Genomic DNA, 20274 nt, shown 5'->3' on the forward strand with positions numbered 1-20274 from the left:
TGAACCATGCTAGACAAGGCTGACAGCCACCGACCTGAACGTCGGTCTGCCCTCATTGCACATGAACTCCTCAGACTTGACATCGACATAGCCGCTCTCAGTGAAGTCCGCCTGGCAGATGTAGGCAGCCTCCAAGAACGCGGCGCGGGCTACACACTCTACTGGTCTGGCAAGCCTTCGGATGAACGACGCCTATCTGGTGTAGGCTTCATGGTCTAAAACTTCATTGCCTCCAAACTTGAAAACCTTCCGACAGGCCACTCGGACCGAATCATGTCCATGCGACTCCCCCTTCAAAACAAGCATTGCATCACCCTCATCAGTGTCTATGCTCTAACCCTCCAGGCGGAACTAGCAGAAAAGGACAAGTTCTACACTGACCTGAGCAACCTCATCCAACGCACCCCTACAGCCGACAAGGTTGTCATCCTTGGCGACTTCAACGCTCGCGTCGGCAAAGACTCAGAAACCTGGCCTGGAATCCTGGGCAAGCATGGCGTCGGCAAGTGCAACGACAATGGGCGCCTCCTGTTGGAGTTCTGCGCAGAACAGCGGCTTGTCATTACAAACACCCTTTTTCAGCAGAGGGACAGCCTTAAGACCACCTGGATGCATCCCCAATCCAAACACTGGCACCTCCTGGACTACATCCTGGTGCGAGAAAGTGACAAACGAGATGTGCTCCACACCAGGGTCATGCCCAGAGCGGAATGCCACACTGACCACCGGCTGGTTCGCTGCAAGCTCAACCTTCACTTCAAGCCAAAGCCCAGGAACAGTAAAGCCCCCAGAAAGATGTTTAATGTTGAAAACCTGCAGTCAGACGAAGCGAGAGGAAACTTCCAGGCAAACCTCAAAGCAAAGCTCGACGATGCAATCCACCTCACGGACCCGTCCCCTGAAACCCTCTGGGATCAGTTGAAGACTACCATACTGCAATCCACTGAAGAGGTACTGGGCTTCTCCTCCAGGAAAAACAAGGACTGGTTCGACGAAAACAGCCAGGAAATCCAGGAGCTGCTGGCAAAGAAGCGAGCTGCCCACCAGGCTCACCTTACAAAGCCGTCCTGTCCAGAGAAGAAACAAGCCTTCCGTCGCGCATGCAGCCATCTTCAACGCAAACTCCGGGAGATCCAAAATGAGTGGTGGACTAGCCTCGCCAAGCGAACCCAGCTCAGCGCGGACATTGGCGACTTCAGGGGTTTCTACGAGGCTCTAAAGGCTGTGTACGGCCCCTCACCCCAAGTCCAAAGCCCGCTGCGCAGCTCAGACGGCAAAGTCCTCCTCAGCGACGAGATCTCCATCCTCAACCGATGGTCAGAACACTTCCAATCTCTTTTCAGTGCCAACCGCTCAGTCCAAGATTCCGCCCTGCTCCAGCTCCCTCAACAGCCCCTAAGGCTAGAGCTGGATGAAGTCCTCACCCAGGATGAGACATATAAGGCAATCGAACAACTGAAAAGTGGCAAAGCAGCAGGTATGGATGGAATCGCCCCCAGAGGTCTGGAAGGCTGGCGGCAAAACTCTGCATGTTAAACTGCATGAGTTTTTCAAGCTTTGTTGGGACCAAGGAAAACTACCTCAGGACCTTCGTGATGCCACCATCATCACCCTGTACAAAAACAAAGGCGAGAAATCAGACTGCTCAAACTACAGGGGAATCACGCTGCTCTCCATTGCAGGCAAAATCTTTGCTAGGATTCTCCTAAATAGAATAATACCTAGTGTCGCCGAGAATATTCTCCCAGAATCACAATGCGGCTTTCGCGCAAACAGAGGAACCACTGACATGGTCTTTGCCCTCAGACAGCTCCAAGAAAAGTGCAGAGAACAAAACAAAGGACTCTACATCACCTTTGTTGACCTCACCAAAGCCTTCGACATCGTGAGCAGGAAAGGGCTTTGGCAAATACTAGAGCGCTTCGGATGCCCCCCAAAGTTCCTCAACATGATTATCCAACTGCACGAAAACCAACAAGGTCGGGTCAGATACAGCAATGAGCTCTCTGAACCCTTCTCCATTAACAATGGCATGAAGCAAGGCTGTGTTCTTGCACCAACCCTCTTTTCAATCTTCTTCAGCATGATGCAGAACCAAGCCATGAAAGACGTCAACAATGAAGACGCCTTTTACATCCGGTACCGCACGGATGGCAGTCTCTTCAATCTGAGGCGCCTGCAAGCTCACACCAAGACACAAGAGAAACTTGTCCGTGAACTACTCTTTGCAGACGATGCCGCTTTAGTTGCCCATTCAGAGCCAGCTCTTCAGCGCTTGATGTCCTGTTTTGCGGAAACTGCCAAAATGTTTGGCCTGGAAGTCAGCCTGAAGAAAACTGAGGTCCTCCATCAGCCAGCTCCCCACCATGACTACCAGCCCCCCCACATCTCCATCGGGCACACAAAACTCAAAACGGTCAACCAGTTTACCTATCTCGGCTGCACCATTTCATCAGATGCAAGGATCGACAACGAGATCGACAACAGACTCGCCAAGGCAAATAGCGCCTTTGGAAGACTACACAAAAGAGTCTGGAAAAACAACCAACTGAAAAACCTCACAAAGATAAGCGTATACAGAGCCGTTGTCATACCCACACTCCTGTTCGGCTCCGAATCATGGGTCCTCTACCGGCATTACCTACGGCTCCTAGAACACTTCCACCAGCGTTGTCTCCGCTCCATCCTCAACATTCATTGGAGCGCTTTCAGCCCTAATGTCGAAGTACTCGAGATGGCAGAGGTCGACAGCATCGAGTGCACGCTGCTGAAGATCCAGCTGCGCTGGGTGGGTCACGTCTCCAGAATGGAGGACCATCGCCTTCCCAAGATCGTGTTATATGGCGAGCTCTCCAATGGCCACCGTGACAGAGGTGCACCAAAGAAAAGGTACAAGGACTGCCTAAAGAAATCTCTTGGTGCCTGCCACATTGACCACCGCCAGTGGGCTAATATCGCCTCAAACCGTGCATCTTGGCGCCTCACAGTTTGACGGGCAGCAACCTCCTTTGAAGAAGACCGCAGAGCCCACCTCACTGACAAAAGGCAAAGGAGGAAAAACCCAACACCCAACCCCAACCAACCAATTTTCCGCTGCAACCGTGTCTGCCTGTCCCGCATCGGACTTGTCAGCCACAAACAAGCCTGCAGCTGATGTGGACATTTACCCCCTCCATAAATCTTCGTCCGCGAAGCCAAGCCAAAGAAGAATTTCTTTGAGACCCTCTTTCATTGTGCTCCTGGTTTTTCAGTCTTTCTGAGAAGTTTTCTATGTTGTTTTCTATGAAAACTTCTCTGCTATTTTTTATTCCTGAATATCTTTTCTTTGGTCTGCAAAGGACCCAAATAAACTTTTGTAAAAGGTAAACAAGAAGTTTGCAGATGGTGGAGCAACACACCAAGTGCAGGAGGAATGTTTTGGGCTAAAAGCCCTTCATCAGGTATAGTAAGAATTGGGCAGATGCCTAAAATAAAAAAAGTGGGGATGGAGCACAGGATGGCCGGTGATAAATAGTGTGTGTGGGGGTGGGGGGAAGCAGTTGAAAAGAAAGGAGCCAAGAGGTGATAGGGGAAAGAGCAGATGGCTGCAAGATTTACTCTGATGGGAGGAAGGAAGGGGGTGGAGGACTGGAGGGAGGTAGGCGTGGGTAGCAAGCAGGGAGAAAAAGAAAATGGAGAATGTGGCAAGAGAGAAATAAAAGAGGGGGGTTGTGAAGGGGGCTACAGTAATTTGAAGGTCAATGTTGATGCTATCTGGGTGGAGACTGCTTAGATGAAATGCAAGGTATTAATGTATGTGTGGCCCCAGTCTGGCAGGACACTAGACCATGGCCACATGTAATTGTGGGAATGGGAAGTGGAATTAAAGTGGCTGGCTGCTGGGAGATCTTTTCCAGTTGCAGTGGTCAGAGTGGAAGTGCTCAAACCCCTTCAGTAACTTTCCAGCTCCTGGTGATAGGGTCATTGGTCTGTGGTTTCCTGCCTTGTCCTTTCAACCCTTCTTAATTAAAAACACAAAATAGCCAGCCTCCAATCCTCCAGTGCCTCACCACTCACTAAAGATGTTGTAAATATCTCTGCCAGGGCCCTTGCAATTTCTTTCCTCCTCCTCACAATGTCTGATGATAAACCTGGGCAGGTTTTGTAATAAGGATATCTTGCAAGATATCACTATTCGTTTTCTTTAAAATCTTTATTTCCATGACCTTCTCTGCAGTAAATGAGAATTATTCATTCAAGATCTTGATCATCTTCTGTCGCTCCACATATACAGATGACCACAGTAAGGGGCCCTATTTGCTGTTGTTACCTTTTTACTTGTAGTATGCCTGTCGAATCTATTCAGATTCTCCTTGATCTTAGCTGCCAAAGCCACCTCTTGTCCTATTTTTGCTATTCTTATTTCCCTTTTATAATTGTACTTTTGCATCTCTTGCGCATTTCATGGGATTTGCTTGATCTCAATGCCTGTACCTGTCACATTCTTCCTTTATTTTTAAAATTTTTTATTTTTCACACCATAAATCACGTTAGCCATGATATACACTTTTTCTTTTTCACACATATACAGTGTCTTTTTCTCCCCCCCCCCCCCTCCTCCCAAGCCACCCCCCCACCCCCCCCTCTCATCCATTTTAGGTATACAATCTAGGTTGCATTAAGCCAGTCAGACAATGTTGTCATTCAACAAAAATACACCAGAAATTCTACTGAGTCCATTCTTTTCTTTTCTTCTCCTTCCATCAACTTAGGTAATGTTTGTTCCCGGTAGGTTTTCGCTATTGTATTTAATGTAAGGCTTCCATACTTGTTCGAATATTTCAATATTATTTCTTAAACTATATGTTATTTTTTCTAATGGAATACATTTATTCATTTCTATATACCATTGTTGTATTTTCAAATTATCTTCCAATTTCCAGGTTGACATAATACATTTTTTTGCTACGGCTAGGGCTATCTTAACAAATCTTTTTTGTGCATCCTCCAAATCAATTCCAAATTCTTTATTTTTTATGTTACTTAGGAGAAAGATCTCTGGATTCTTTGGTATATTGTTTTCTGTTATTTTATTTAATATCTGATTGAGATCATCCCAAAATTTTTCTACTCTCTCACATGTCCTGATTGCATGAATTGTTGTTCCCATTTCTTTTTTACATCGAAAACATCTATCAGATACTGTTGGGTCCCATTTATTTAACTTTTGCGGTGTAATGTATAGTCTGTGTAACCAATTATATTGTATCATACGTAGCCTCGTATTTATTGTATTTCTCATCGTTCCAGAACATAATTTCTCCCATGTTTCCTTTTTTATCTTTATATTTAAATCTTGTTCCCATTTTTGTTTAGTTTTACCATTTGTTTCCTCATTCTCCTTTTCTTGCAGTTTAATATACATATTTGTTATAAATCTTTTGATTAACATTGTATCTGTAATCACATTTTCAAGGTTACTTCCCTCTGGTAAACTCAAATTGCTTCCTAATTTATCTTTCAAGTAGGATCTCAGTTGGTAATATGCCAGCGCTGTATCTCCAGTTATATTGTACTTATCTCTCATTTGTTCAAAGGATAAGAATCTACTTCCTGAAAAACAATTTTCTATTCTTTTAATCCCTTTTTTTTCCCATTTTCTAAAGGAAAGGTTGTCTATTGTAAAAGGGAGTAGCTTATTTTGCGTCAATATTAGTTTTGGTAATTGATAATTTGTTTTATTTCTTTCTACATGAATCTTCTTCCAAATATTGAGGAGATGATGTAATACTGGAGAAGTTCTATGTTGTACCAATTTTTCGTCCCATTTATATAATATGTGTTCAGGTATCTTTTCCCCTATTTTATCTAATTCTAATCTCGTCCAGTCTGGTTTTTCCCTTGTTTGATAAAAATCTGATAGGTTTCTTAATTGTGCGGCTCTATAATAATTTTTGAAGTTTGGCAATTGTAAGCCTCCTTGTTTATACCATTCTGTTAATTTATCTAGTGCTATCCTCGGTTTCCCCCCTCTCCATAAAAATTTCCTTATTATTTTCTTTAACTCTTTGAAGAATTTTTCTGTCAGTTGTATTGGCAATTCCTGAAATAAGTATAGTATCCTTGGAAAAATGTTCATTTTAATACAGTTTATTCTTCCTATCAGTGTTAGTGGTAGCTCTTTCCAATGCTCTAAATCGTCCTGTAATTTTTTCATTAGTGGATTGTAATTGAGTTTATATAATTGGCCTAGATTTTTGTTTATTTGTACACCTAGGTATCTTATTGCCTGCATTTGCCATCTGAATGGGGATTCCTTCTTAAATTTTGAGAAATCCGCATTATTCATAGGCATTGATTCACTTTTATTTACGTTTATCTTGTAACCCGACACTTCTCCATATTTCTTCAATTTCTTATAATTCTTTTATTGATAGTTCTGGTTCTGTTAAGTACACTATCACATCATCCGCAAATAGACTGATTTTATATTCCCTGTCTTCTATTTTTATTCCTTTTATATTATTATCTATTCATATCAATTCTGCTAGTGGTTCTATAGCTAGCGCAAACAATAACGGTGATAGTGGGCATCCCTGGCGCGTTGACCTGCTTAAGTTAAATTGCTTTGATACATGTCCATTTACTGTCACTTTCGCTAACGGTCCCTTATATAATGCTTTAATCCAATTAATATACTTCTCTGGTAAACTGAATTTTTGCAATACTTTGAACAAATAATTCCATTCTACTCTGTCGAAGGCCTTCTCTGCGTCTAAAGCAACTGCTACTGCAGGTGCTTTATTTCCTTCTACTCCATGAATTAAGTTAATAAATTTACAAATATTGTCTGTTGTGTGTCTTTTTTTGATAAATCCAGTTTGGTCTAAATTTACCATTTTCGGTACCTGTTCTGCTAATCTGTTTGCTAATAGTTTAGCTATTATCTAATAATCTGTGTTTAGCAAAGATATTGGTCTATATGACGCTGGTGAGAGTGGATCTTTCCCTTGTTTTAGTATTACTGTAATTATTGCTGTTTTACATGAATCTGGTAAGTTTTGTGTCTCATCAATCTGGTTGATTACATCCAGGAGGGGCGGTATTAATAAGTCTTTAAATGTTTTGTAGAATTCTATTGGAAAACCATCCTCTCCTGGTGTCTTATTATTTGGTAATTTTTTTATTATCTCTTGTATTTCTACTGTTCCAAATGGTTCTGTTAATTTATTTTGTTCCTCTATTTGTAGTTTTGGTAGTTCAATTTTAGTCAAAAATTCATCTGTTTTCCCTTCTTTCCCTTCATTTTCAGTTCGGTATAATTGTTCATAGAATTCTCTAAAGTTTTCCTTAATTTCTTTTGGATTATATGTAATTTGTTTGTCTTTTTTCCTTGTTGCCAATACCATTTTCTTAGTTTGCTCTGTCTTAAGCTGCCATGCTAGGATTTTGTGTGTTTTTTCACCTAGTTCATAATATTTCTGTTTTGTCTTCATTATATTCTTCTCTACCTTATATGTTTGTAATGTTTCATATTTTATTTTTTTATCCGCCAATTCTCTTCTTTTAGTTGTATCTTCCTTCATTGCTAATTTTTTTTCTATGTTTACTATTTCCCTTTCCAACTGCTCTGTTTCCTGATTATAGTCCTTCTTCATCTTGGTTACATAACTTATTATTTGCCCTCTAATGAATGCTTTCATTGCGTCCCATAGTATAAACTTATCTTCCACTGATTCCGTATTTACTTCAAAATACATTTTTAATTGTTTTTCAATAAATTCTCTAAAATCCTGTCTTTTAAGTAGCATGGGGTTTAATCTCCATCTATACATTCTTGGAGGGATGTCCTCTAGCTTTACTGTCAGTATTAAGGGTGAATGGTCCGATAGCATTCTCGCTTTATATTCTGTTTTTCTTACTCTATCCTGCATACTAGCTGATACCAAAAATAGGTCTATTCTTGAGTATGTTTTATGTCTAGTCGAGTAGTATGAGTATTCCTTTTCTTTTGGGTTTTGTTTCTTCCATATATCCACAAGTTTCATTTCTTGCATTGATTTAATTATAAATTTGGTTACTTTGTTCTTCCTGTTAATTTTTTTCCCCGTTTTATCCATATTTGGATCCAAATTCAGATTGAAATCCCCTCCTATTAGTATGTTCCCTTGCGTATTAGCTACCTTCAAAAAGATATCTTGCATAAACTTTTGATCTTCTTCGTTAAGTGAATATATATTAAGTAGATTCCAAAGCTCCGAATATATCTGACATTTTATCATAACATATCTCCCTGCTGGATCTATTATTTCCTCTTCTATTTTAAATGGCACATTTTTGCTAATTAATATAGCCACTCCTCTTGCTTTTGAATTATACGATGCTGCTGTTACATGTCCTACCCAATCTCTCTTTAATTTCTTGTGCTCCAATTCAGTTAAGTGTGTTTCTTGGACAAATGCTATATCAATTTTTTCCTTTTTCAGTAAATTTAGTAGTTTCTTCCTTTTAATTTGGTTATGTATTCCATTAATATTTAAAGTCATATAGTTCAGCGTAGCCATTTTATATTTTGTTTATCTTCTCTTTCCGTTTTTCCATCATTACCATTCCTCCTTTTCCATTTCTGTTTTCTTATTTTCAACTCTTTATAAGACAACATTCCTACAACATCCAACATTTTCCTTATTCTCCTATTTCTCTCTTCTTTATCCCCAATCTCCCCTTCCCCTCCCCTCCCCTTGTCGGACAACCACATCTCCCCTCTCCATTTGGATTTGCGAATCCACTCGCAAGCGTCAACTGATTTTGCAGTGACCGCTATTTTCCCCCACCCAGCCCCCCCAGAAAAGATTTCACTTTTCATATGTCACAAAGGTCACTCTTTTAATTCCCTCCTTATTCTCTCTATTCCATTACCTTCCCTTATTAATTCTTGTCTATACTATCTATATTTTCCTCTAATTACAGATACATTCACGTATGCACATTGTCTCTATTCACTCTTATACCTCTTTACCCGCATACATATCAATCGTGATCATTTTTACTCTCATTACCCGTCTTCATCCCTCAGTCTATTTTTGTCTTTACCCACATACATATCAATCGTGATCATTTTTACTCTCATTACCTGTCTTCATCCCTCAGTCTATTTTTGTAATTGTTCTGCAAATTTTCGTGCTTCTTCTGGATCCGAGAATAGTCTGTTTTGTTGTCCTGGAATAAATATTTTCAATACCGCTGGATGCTTTAGTATAAATTTATACCCTTTCTTCCATAAAATCGCCTTTGCTGTATTGAACTCTTTTCTCTTCTTTAGGAGTTCAAAACTTATATCTGGATAAATGAAGATTTTTTGCCCTTTATACTCCAGTGGTTTGTTGCCCTCTCTTACTTTTTCCATTGTCTTCTCCAGAACCTTTTCTCTTGTAGTATATCTTAGGAATTTTACTACAATAGATCTTGGTTTTTGTTGTGGTTGTGGTTTAGAGGCCAATGCTCTATGTGCCCTTTCTATTTCCATTTCTTGCTGTAGTTCTGGACATCCTAGGGTCTTAGGGATCCACTCTTTTATAAACTCCCTCATATTCTTGCCTTCATCTTCCTTAAGGCCCACTATCTTTATGTAATTTCTTCTGTTATAATTTTCCATTATATCTATTTTTTGAGCTAGTAGTTCTTGTGTCTCTTTAGTTTTTTTATTAGATTCCTCCAATTTCTTTTTTAAGTCTTCTACCTCCATTTCTGCTGCTACTGCCCGTTCTTCCATCTTGTCCATTTTTTTTCCCATTTCTGTTAAGGTCATATCTATTTTATTCACTTTCTCTTCTGTGTTGTTTATTCTTCTTCTTAAATCATTGAATTCCTGTGTTTGCCATTCTTTAAATGACTCCATGTATCCTCTAACAAGAGAAAGTATATCATTTACCTTGCCTTTCCCTTCATCTATTTCACTGTATTCTTCCTCTTCTTCTTCCTCTGGGTTGGCCATCTGTTGTTTCTTTGTTGCCCTTTTCTTCTCTTCTTTCTTGTTTTCATTGTTTTCTGTGGTCTCTTCTTGCTGCAGGTGTTCTGCAGCTGTCGTTGCCGGCTGTGGAGATCGACTCCCCAGCTGGTCCCCCCTCCCGTAGGTGTGTTTTTTTTCATGCGCGGTTGCGCACTTTTACTCGGCTCTGCGAGCCATTGTTGTAGTTCTATTTCTACCGACCTGAGGAAGTGGGCTTCTCTCTCCACATCGGGCCTCTTCGGACAGGTAAGGCCTTCTCTTTCTTCCTCCGTTGTCTTCTCTTCCTCTCTTCTTACCGTTGATTTTGATTTTGTCTTTTTTTGTCGCCATCTTCTTTCCACCTTTATACTCACTTTTCTGTAACTTTTATTTCTGTGCCTTTGTATTTTCTCTTGTTTTTCCCGACTTTTCTGGAGAGGGCTGGAGTTCACCGTCCGGCCACTACTCCATCACGTGACTCCTCCTCACATTCTTCCTTTTTCATGACAATTAAAACATCGGAACAGAATTGGATCATTTGCCCCTCTGGCAAAACCTTCTGATAATCTGAGTAAACAACATTTATTGACTCTTATTTGTCAACCTTGCTTTTACTTCCTCAAAAAATTACAACAAATTAGTCAGGCAAGATCTCTTCATGCTGACTTTAGCCTATTTTATCATCTATTCTCAAATACCTTGAAACCTCATCCTTGATAAATTACTCTAGAATCTTACCAACCCCTAAAGTCAGAATAACTGCTGTATAATTTCCTCGACTGCAACCATAGGAAGGAGGAGCAGAATTAGGCCATTTGGTTCATTGAGTCTGAAGCATTCCTAATTCTAGTGGCTGTGGGAAGATCATTACCTATGCATCCACAATGTCTTCAGCTACCCCTTTCAGACCCTGAGGTGGAGTCCATCTGGTCAAGGTGACTTACCCACCTTCAGACCCTTCAACTATTCAAGCACACTCACTTCTACCCCCTGGCTTTTGAATTTCTGGCATATTGCTGTTGTCTTCCATATTGAAGACTGATGCCAAGTACCTATTCAATTCATCTCCCATTTCTTTGTTCCCCATTACCATTTCTCCAGCGTCACTTTCCAGTAGTTTGATATCCACTCTTGCTTTTTTTAAATTCTTTGCATATTTGGGAAAAAAAAACTGTTGGTGTCCTCTTGTATTCTTTGGCTTGGCTTCGCGGACGAAGATTTATGGAGGGGTATGGATGAATGCCAAGCATAACTTCTAGCTATTACCCCTATCTTTTCACCCTTATTAGCTTTTTAGTTGCCGACTGTTGCTTTTTAAAAAAAGTTACCCAATGCTCTGACTTGCTGAGTTGGAATACAATATGCCCTCTCTTTTGCTTTTATGGTATCTTTCACTTTTCTTATCAGGCACAGTTGCCTCGCCCTCTCTGCAGAATGCTACTGTTTCTTTGGTTTGAAATGATCCTGTGGCTTCCAAATTACTCCCAGAAACTCCTGCTATTGCTGCTCTGCCCTCATCCCTGCAAAAGTCCCCTTGATATCAGCATTGCCCAGCTCCTGTTTCATGCCTTTGTAGTTACCTTTACTCAACTGTAATAGCAATACATTCCCATTTTAGCTTCTCCCTCTCGAGCTACAGAGTGAATTCGCTCCTATTGTGGTCACTGCCTTCTAAGGGTTTGAAAACTTTTAAGCTCCCCATTGCACTGCACCAAATCCAGAATTGCCTTTTCCCCAGTGGACTTGACCACAAGCTATCTAAAAAGCCATCTCCGCATTCTACAAATTCCTACTCTTGGGATCTAGTGCTAACCTGATTTTCTCTTTCTACCTGCTCATTGAAGCCCCCATGTCATATCGGTGTATCCATCATTAACCAGGGTTCTCTGCTCCTGCCAGTCTTGTCCCTACTCTCTCTCGGGAATATGTTGTACCTGAATTTACCTCATCTCACTTTTAAAAGCCTCTCACTTCACAGACATTGCTTTACCTGCAAACAGCTTTCATAATGAACCTCTGCAAGTTTCTACCTAATTCCTTCAAAATTAGCCATGCTTCAATTTAGAACTTTAACAATCCAGAACTTTAAACATTTTTCGATAGATATTTTTAAGCTAATACAATTGTGGTCACTGGTCGCAAAGTAACCCCCATTTACTTGCCTTACCTCTTTTCCCAATGGAAGGTCTAGTGTTATGTCCTCTTTAGCAGGGACGTTTTGACATGTGTTTTGACATCCATTGATATGTTTTACAAATCCTGCTACATCCGAGCCTTTTGCATTATGGAAGTTTCGCTCAACAAGGGAAGCTGAAATCGGCAACTATGACCCTGTTATCCTTTCAGCTCCCTGCCATCACCCTATATACTTAATTCTACCACTCCTGCTGATTATTATGAAGGTCTACAGCACAATTGCATCCAAGTGATCATCCCCTTATTTCTAAATTCCACCCACATAATCTCACTGACGATCCTCCAAGAATATCCTCTCTAAGCACTGCTGTGATGATCTCACTCTGGTTTGTGGTTTTGCAGTGTGGTTTGCAGGCAGAGATTATCTGAGGGAGTTCTGTTTTCTGTCATGCACAGCTTTGAAATATTCTCTGCTGTAAATTAGAATGATTTTTCCATCACTTTTACCTCAGAAACAGCAGTAGTTTGTATTGAGCAAAAAGTGTTCTACAACCAAAGGTGGACAAAACTGGACATTTTGTTGAGAGGCAGATTTTTAAGTCTTGAAAGAAGCATTTTGATGTAGAACATAGAATTTGACAGCACAGTACAGGCCCTTCAGCTCATAGTTCTCTGCCAACATAATAACCTACACTAACAACTGCCTAGAATTTACCTTCTGAATAACCCTCCATTTTTCTTGGCACCATGTACCTATCTAATAGCCTCTTAAAAGATCCTGTTATCCCTGCCACCGGCAACACCTTCCATGCACCCACCACTCACTGTGTGGAGAGCTTGCCTCTCACATCCCACCAACCCCACGCCCCCATCACCTGTACTTACTCCCAAGTACTTTAAAGCTCTGCCCCCTTATGTTAACCATTTCAGCCATAGGAAAAAGCCTCTGGCCATCTACACGATCAATGCCTCTCATCATTCCTGTGTACCTCTTTTAGGAGATCAATAATCCCCTGATGCTCCAAGGAGAAAAGACCTATCCTCATAATGCATGCTCTCCAATTGAAGCAACATTCTTGAAAATCTCCTCTGTATATTTCTGTAGCATCCACATCTTTTCTTTAATGAGGTGACTGGAATGGAATACAATATTCAATGTGGGATCTATCTCATGTCTTGGATAGATGCTGCAACATTAACTCGATCCCATGATTAATGAAGGCCAAAAAGGCATTTGCCTTCACAATAACACTATCAACCTGAGCTGCACCTTTGAGTCTCCCGTGGACGTGGACCGCAAGATCTCTGTCTACATTGCTCATTAACTTTGAATTCTGCTGCCAGATTTGACCTACAAAAATGAACCTCTTCACCCATTTCTGGGTTAAACTCCATCTGGCACTTATTAGCCTAGCTCTGCATCCTCTCGATGTCACCCTGTAATCTATGGCAACCCTCCAGCCTATCCACAACTCCACCCACTTGTGTGTCATCAGCAAACTTACTAACCCACCTCTCCACTTCCTCATCCAGTTCATTTATAAAAATCACTAAGGTGAAGAGCCCCCAAACAGAACCCTGATTACTGACCTCCATGCAGAATATGAATCACCTACAACAGTAGTTCTCAACCTTTTACTTTCCACTCATATACCACTTTAAGTAATCCTTATGCCATTGGTGCTCTGTGATTAGTATGGGAATGCTTAAGGTGGTATGTGAGAGGGAAGGGAATGTTGAGAATCACTGCTCTAGATCCAATTATTAGTGAAATATTTTGCTTGAGAAAAATTGTCATTGGCCCATTTCCTTTGGAATTCTGAAACCGTGCACATAACGAGTCAATTAGATACGATTAAAACAGTGGTTTTCAAACTTTTCTTTCTATCCACATACCACCTTAAGCAATCCTTACATAGATCACCTGTGGCATAGGGAATACTTAAAGTGGTATGTGAGTGGAAAGAAAAAAGGTTGAGAACCACTGATCTACAGCCACCCTTTGTCTCCTGTGGGCAAGCCAATTTTGCATTCACAAATCAAGGCCTCCTTGGATTCCATGCCTCCTTACTGCTTGAATGAGCCTTGCATGTGGAACCTTATCAAATACCTTATTGAAATCCATTTACACTACATCTCCTGCACTTTGTAATATTCTCAAAGAATTCACTCAGGCTCATGAGACACAGCCTGCCCTTGCTGAATCCATGCTGACCATCCTTAATCAGATTCGGTTTCTCTAAATGCTTGTTAGTTCTGTCTATAAATGCTTGTTAGTTCTGTCTCTCAGGATCTTCTCCCAACAGTTTGCCCTCTGTGGAAGTAAGACTCACTGGTCTTTAATTTCCTGAGTGTTCTCAACTTGCTTTCTTGAGCAGGGGAACAACTTTTGCAACCCTCCAATCCTCTGGTACTTGTGTCCCCAGTGACGATACAAAGTTCTTCGCCAGTGGCTCAGTGATCTCCTCCCTCAATTCTCACAATAGCCTTGGGTAAGTCTTTTCTGTTCTGGTGACTTATCCAACTTCATGCTTTTCAAAAGCTCCAACACATCCTTTTTCTTAATATTAAAATGCTTAAACATTTCAGTTCTCTTAAAGTTATCCTCACTATTGCCAAGATCAATTCTCCAGAGAATATTGAAGCATAGTATTCATTAAGGACCTTCACTACCATCTCTGACTCCATGCACAGATTTCTACCATTATCCCTGATGGGTTCTCTCCTCACACAATATCTTCTTGTTCTTCACATACTTGTAGAATGCCTTGGTGTTTTCCTTAATTCTGCTTGATAATGCCTTCTAATGCTATCTTACTGCTCTCTTAAGCCCTTTCTTCTTTCCTACCTAGCTTATGAATCTCTGTAGCTCTATTAGTTCCTATCTTCTTAAACTTCTCAAAAGCTTTCTTTTCTACATCTCTTTCACCTTGGTACCTTTTTCCTGCCTCAATGGATATACTTGTCTAGAGCACCATGCAAATATTCTCTGAACATTTGCCATATTTTTACTATACATTTTGCTGAGTACATCTGCTCCCAATTTATGCTCCCAAGCTCTTGCTTAATAGCTTTATGTTTTCTTGTACCTCAATTAAATGTTTTCCAAATTCAATTCCTGTCCTCCATTGGTATGGTAAAGGAGATGAAGTTGCGATGACATTCTGAAATGTTCACCTACTGATAGATCTGATACCTGACCTGGTTCATTTACCAATACCAGATCCCCCGATTAAATTCCACTCCATCCAAACCCTTCACTCTTAGATGGTGCCAATCAATATTAGGGAAGTTAAAATCACTCACTCTACAATCTTAATTACTTTGCACCCTTCTAGAATCTGCCTCCCTATCTGCTCTTTGATATCTCTGTTGCATTTGGCAGAGATTTTGTAATTTCGAGTCTTTGTCCCCTTCCTATTCCTGACTTTCACTTTCGCCCACACTGTCAATCCCTCCAATAATGCAGCCATGATGGTATCCCTGATCAGCCATGCCACTTTTCCCACGTCGTTTACCTTCTTCCCTGTCCTTATTGAAACATCTGAAGCCTGCCATGTTCAGCAGCTGTTCCTGCCCCTGAGACAGCCAAGTCTCTGTAATGGCTATAATGTTGTAGTTCCATGTATTGACCCATGCACTGAGTTCATCTGCACTTATTCCTAATGCTCTGCATTTAAGCACATCTTTTTTTCTATTGCTTTTCTCTCCAGGCCTGTTGCTTTTCATCCAACTTGCTGCATTTATGTTCCATCTCTGGCAGTGCATTCCAGACACTCAACACTGTGTTTTTAAAAAAAACACACACACACTTCTGACATTGCCCCAAAACTTCCCTCTACTCACCTTAAATGGATGTCTTATAGTCTTTGCTATTGTTGCCACAGGAAAAAGTTGCTGGCTCTCCACTCTATGTAAGCATCTTATGATCTTGTACACTGCTATTAAGTCACCTCTCACCCTTAGTGCTGGGGAAACTTAGCACGTCACGCAGGACTGACCAGAAATAAAAGACTATCAGCGTTTCAGTCCTGAGCCCTTCCTTATTGATGGCAGCACAGACTTGACAGGCCAAATGGCCAACACCTGATCCTGTTTCTTGTGTCTCTGGACAATTTAACAGTCCTTTCTTTTCCTCTGATTCTTGTGAATTAGATTTCCAATATTAATCTAAAGGTTTAATCTTCTAACATAGAATAGTGTATGTATATCCAGCCTTGTTGGTATATGGAATTTTCTTTTTTTAAAAGCAAAACGTGGAAATCTGCAGACACTGGTTGAAGTAAAAGCACAGTGCTGGAGAAACTGAACAGGTTAAGCAGGTAAAAATACATAACTTACATTTCGGACTAGACCTGCTGACTTTCTCCAGCTCTGTTTTTCTTTTTCAAATTCGTTAATGTTCTACATGTAATCAATACAAATATTGTAGGTTTTTTGGGGGTATTTACAGAGGCAAATACTGCTTTGCAGTTTCATGTGCCCAAAAGAGTTCAAACATGTTCAATCAACACATTGCATCTTGCCATTCGGCAAGAGGAATTTAAGCAAGAAATTGTTTATCTGTTGCTCACTGAAATGCTGGAAAATGTAATTGGACCCAAGCTATTTTCTTTCTGTTTCATCTTTTTTTCTATTGCTTTTCTCTCCAGGCCTGTTGCTTTTCATTCTTATTTGAATGGCCAAATGGGTACATTCTCTGCACAAACAAAGAAACCTGGCTATTTTGCTTGAGTTCTTGAGGGACCACCAAGGTCTTCAACTTTGGCAGTGTCATTCCACAGTACTTTCAACAATAACAAAAATGCATGACTGAATAGCAGAAAAATGCAGAATGTTGAGACTGTGTCTCAGCTGCAGTCACAAAGCTGAGTAGCTCTGCTGCAGTCTGCACTGATGTAACAAGGTGGCAGCTCTGGATGGTCTTTTATTTTGGTCAGTCACCACCTATTTATTTGCAAGACTAATCATGGTAATATTTTCCACTGACATTATTTGCTGTTGTACATTTGCTTTTCCACTATGTTCTGTTCCAGATGGTCATAATTTTAACATTCAAATGAATTTTGCAACCAGATGTTAATTTTGATTGTCATCCTATCTGATTTTAAGTAAAAGCTGAAGTAAGTGGAAAATTCTGTACCCTCCACTCCTTCCCACTTCCTGCTGATGACTCTACCATGGAGATTTCATGGTATAGGTTAAGACCCACTGAGCGTCTTAGTTCTGGGCACATTTCTTTTTGGATGAAGAGTAGGCAGACTTCATTGATTTTTTTTTTCCTTTGCTTTTTAGAAATTCTTTACTCCTTAATTTAAGGAATGTTTCAGAGAGCCACGAATGTTTATTTTTGAAATGGAAAAAAAAAAGTCGTAGTTAATATACAAAAGTGCTGAAGAAATTCAGCAGGTCCTGTAGGCAGGAGGCAAAGGTATCTAACCAATGTTTCGGGTCTTGGCCCTTTATCAAGGTATGAGCAAAAAGGAGACAGGCAAGAAGCATCCCTCCCTTTCCCTATCCCAAGTCTAATTTCAATGTGAATTTTGGCCATAGGTATATAAAAAGACAATACAGTAGTAGATGAAAAATATTGATTGATTGATTGTTTGAGCAGTTGGATAATATGTTGTCGAATCCTTGCAAGAAAGGAATTCCCAGATTATAAGGGATGAGCAACATTTTTCCAAGTTAGTGTTTGAGTTTGAAGTGGACTTTTAGTTCCTATTTCCATGCATTTACTGTTCCTGCCCTTCTGGGTGGTGGAGTTGTGGAAGTGCAATGTTCATGGGGTTAGTGTTTTTTTTTTGAAGGAAGCTAACTGTCTGGCAGCTTGTTGCATAGCCCACCACCCTCTGAGTGAAAGAAGGTCTCCTCATGTCCTTTTAAAGTCTCACTCCTCCGTAACTTAGAGTTACAGGTATTCCCTAACTTACGACCTATGTGACTTGTATCCATCTGCACATACGACTGAAATTTTAAAAAAAACAGTACAAGTAGGATTCCCCCTTGTCCCTGCCTGGAGCCTGGCATTCCTGATCCTGCTGGGAGCCTGAGGTGGCGCTGGGTAACTAAGGGCAGTGGAATCTGCGCATGTATTCCAAATCACTTTTTTAAAAATGGCGTTGGGTCTGTCAAAGCACGTTTCTTTGATGTAATGACAAGAAGAGCACCCAAATAAAAGAATAAATATAAAATTTACACGATTATGGTGAAAATCGGGTCTATCTATGGAAAATAACACCCATGAGATCTGGCTCTGTGGGTCACCATGTTGTATTTGACAAACTACAAGAGGAATACAGGGCAATTCCAACATTCATCCATTCCAAGATATGACTGGTCAACCAGAACAGGACACAGACGTATGCCTGTGGGGGAAACCTGTATTCCTTAAGATTCCCCTACCTTCAGAAACATTTTTTTCTATTCACTTTCTCACTGCCCCTTATGATTCCCTCTCAACCTCACACTCCAAGGAAAATTGACCTTGGTTTCTCGCATGATAACTTCCTCAATCCTGGGAACAATTTCATAAATCTTTTCTGTACCCTTACATATATCATAATATTCTTCCTATAGTTAAGCAACCAAAATTACACAGTATTTGCAGTGTGGCCTTAGAGACATCTAACTTAAACATGACATCGCAATATTTGTATTCAGTGCTCCACCAATGAAGGCAAGTGTCTCAAACACTCTTTTTATTGTATAGCGTTGCGGCCAATTTAAAGAGCTCCATTACACTGGGCATTGCCATTCACAGGCTAAGTCCTACCAATAGAACCACAAAATACTACAGCAGAGAATCAAACCCTTTGGCTATGCCAGATTATTATTCTGTCTAGTTCCCATTGTCCTGCACTCAATTCATAGGCTGACAAACCCATCCCATTCATATATCTATCCAAATTTTTCTTAAATGTCTAGATTGAGACATTCACCACTTCAGTGCTGGCACTTATCTATGCCCATCATAATTTTCTGCACCTCCATTAAATCTCACCTCATTCTTCCACACTCCAGAATCATTAACACCATCATATAAACAACAGTAGTCACAGGCCTCCATTCAGAGAGGCAACCATCGATAAACACTGTGGCTTCTTCTGCAAAGGCAATGTCATATCCAATTTACTATCTTATCCTGCATATAGAGCAACTGAGCCTTCTTGACCAATCTCCCATTTGGGACCTTATCAAGGGCCTTACTGAAGTCGATATAGACATCATCTACCGCCTTTCCTTCATCAACTGGATAAACTTAGCCAAATAGAGCTTTTCCCACTTCTCTGAGTTAACTAGACCTGCCCAGTTCCCCATTTTATTGAGATTTTGTTGTAAACCAGATAACAGAACATTTTAGTACAGTGCATACAAACCCTATGGTTCACAATCTTGTGCCGACCTATATAAATCTACTCAACAAATGAAACCTTCCCTACCTTACACCCATAGTACTCCAATTTTCTTTTATTCATGTGCCTGTCTAAGAGTCTTTTAAATATCCCTATTCTACCAGCCTCCAACACCATCCTTGGCAATGTGTGTGTGTGTGTGTGTGTGTGTGTGTGTGTGTGTGTGTGTGTGTGTGTGTGTGTGTGTGTGTGTGGATGGAGGGGTGGGGATTAAAAAAAACAAACAATTAATTCCTGATGTTTCCCCAAAACTCTCCTCCCTTCACATTGCACAGATTTCCTCTGGTGCTTTCTCTTCTCTCGCCCCAGAAAAAGGTACTGGCTTTCACCCTTAAAGTACTTAAAGTATCTCTCATAATCTTGTAGACCTCCAAGTCACCTCTCTTCCTTCTTTGTTTCAAGGAGAAAAGCCCTAGCTCTGCTTACCTTTCCTCATAAGACAAGTGGTACAATCCAGATAACATGCTCTTGTATCTCATGTGCACCTCTCTATAGGTTCCACATCCTTCCTGTAATGTGACCAGGATGGAGCACAGTATTTCAAATGTGGTCTAACCAAAGTTTTATAGAGCTGCAACATTATATCATGGTTCTTGAACTTAATCTGATGTCTAATGAAGGCCAGCATACCGCAAGCCTCTTAATTAACCTTTATTGTTCATCAGAACATATTTTCGTCTCATCAACAAACTCACCTTGCCACAAACAGCCTTAACCAAATCATTTGTATACGCGTATATATATTTTTCATCTACT

At 40.6% G+C, this 20274-nt stretch overlaps 1 protein-coding gene across 2 annotated transcripts in view; it reads left to right on the plus strand.

Annotated features, from left to right (window-relative positions):
• LOC138740652 (glypican-4-like) overlaps positions 1–20274 on the plus strand; it is a 141229-nt gene that overhangs the window by 16252 nt on the left and 104703 nt on the right. The window lies entirely within an intron of this gene.

Source organism: Narcine bancroftii, chromosome 8 (assembly GCF_036971445.1).
Source record: "Narcine bancroftii isolate sNarBan1 chromosome 8, sNarBan1.hap1, whole genome shotgun sequence".
Classification (NCBI taxonomy): Eukaryota; Metazoa; Chordata; class Chondrichthyes; order Torpediniformes; family Narcinidae; genus Narcine; species Narcine bancroftii.